Source organism: Trichechus manatus, unplaced genomic scaffold (genome assembly GCF_000243295.1).
Source record: "Trichechus manatus latirostris isolate Lorelei unplaced genomic scaffold, TriManLat1.0 scaffold00006, whole genome shotgun sequence".
Classification (NCBI taxonomy): domain Eukaryota; kingdom Metazoa; phylum Chordata; class Mammalia; order Sirenia; family Trichechidae; genus Trichechus; species Trichechus manatus.
The window spans coordinates 17143151-17144417 of record NW_004443942.1 but is presented as its reverse complement, the minus strand read 5'-3'; positions in this window follow the sequence as shown (position 1 = coordinate 17144417).

The following is a 1267-nucleotide window of genomic DNA, read 5'->3' as shown; positions in this document are numbered from 1 at the left end:
GAAAGATAAGGGTAAATTTCATGTAACCAAAAAGAAAGTTAATAAACATACTCATAAAAATAAAGAGGAAAAACATAAAGTCTCAGCAAAAACAAAACCTACAAAAACAAAAGAAATGAAAAAAAATCCACAAACAAAAGTAACTCAGCACAGGAGAAGAAGAAGAACAAAGAAAACATCAGCACCACCAAAAAAGCACTACAAAATGACAGCAACAGACTCACATCTATCAGTAATTACACTGAATGTAAAAGGACTCAATACACCCATTAAGAGACAGAGACTGACAGAACGGATAAGAAAACAGGATCCATCAATATGCTGTCTACAAGAGGCACACCTTGGAAACAAAGATGTGAATTTATTAAAAGTCAAAGGTTGGGAAAAAATATGTCAAGCTAACAACTACCAAAAAAGAGCAGGAGTGGCAATACTAATCTCAGATAAAATATACTTTAAAATGAAATCTACCATAAAAGACAAAGAAGGACACTATATAATGATTAAGGGGATGATCCATCATGAAGACATAACCATAGTAAACATCTACGCACCCAGTCACAGGGCTCCAAAATACATAAAAGAAACTCTAACAACACTGAAAAGAGAAACTGACAGTTACACAATAATCGTAGGAGACTTCAACACACCACTTTCAGTAAAGGACAAAAGAACTTAAAAAGAAACTCTGCAAAGATACAGAGACCTAAGGGCACAATCAGCCAACTTGATCTCATAGACATATATAGAACACTCCATCCAACCGCTGCAAAGTGCACATTCTTTTCCAATGCACATAGAACGATTGCCACAGAGCAATCCTCAACAAGATCCAAAATGTTGAGATAATTTAAAGTATCTTCTCTGACCACAATACCATCAAGGTAGAAATTAACAACAGGAAGAGCAAGGAAAAAGAATCAGTTACATGGAAACTGAATAATACCTTGCTTACACATCAATGGGTAATAGAAGAAATCAGAGATGGAATAAAAAAAATTCCTAGAATCAAATGAGAATGAAAACACATCATACCAAAATCTTTGGGACACAGTAAAGGCAGTCCTCAGAGAACAATTTATAGCAATAGATGCACACATCAAAAAAGAAGAAAGGGACAAAATCAAAACATTAACTACAAAACTCAAACAAATAGATGGAGAACAGCAAAAAGAGCCCACAACCACTGGAAGAAAGGAAATAATAAAGATCAGAGCAGAAATAAATGAAATAGAGAACAGAAAAACAATAGAAAGAATCAACAAAA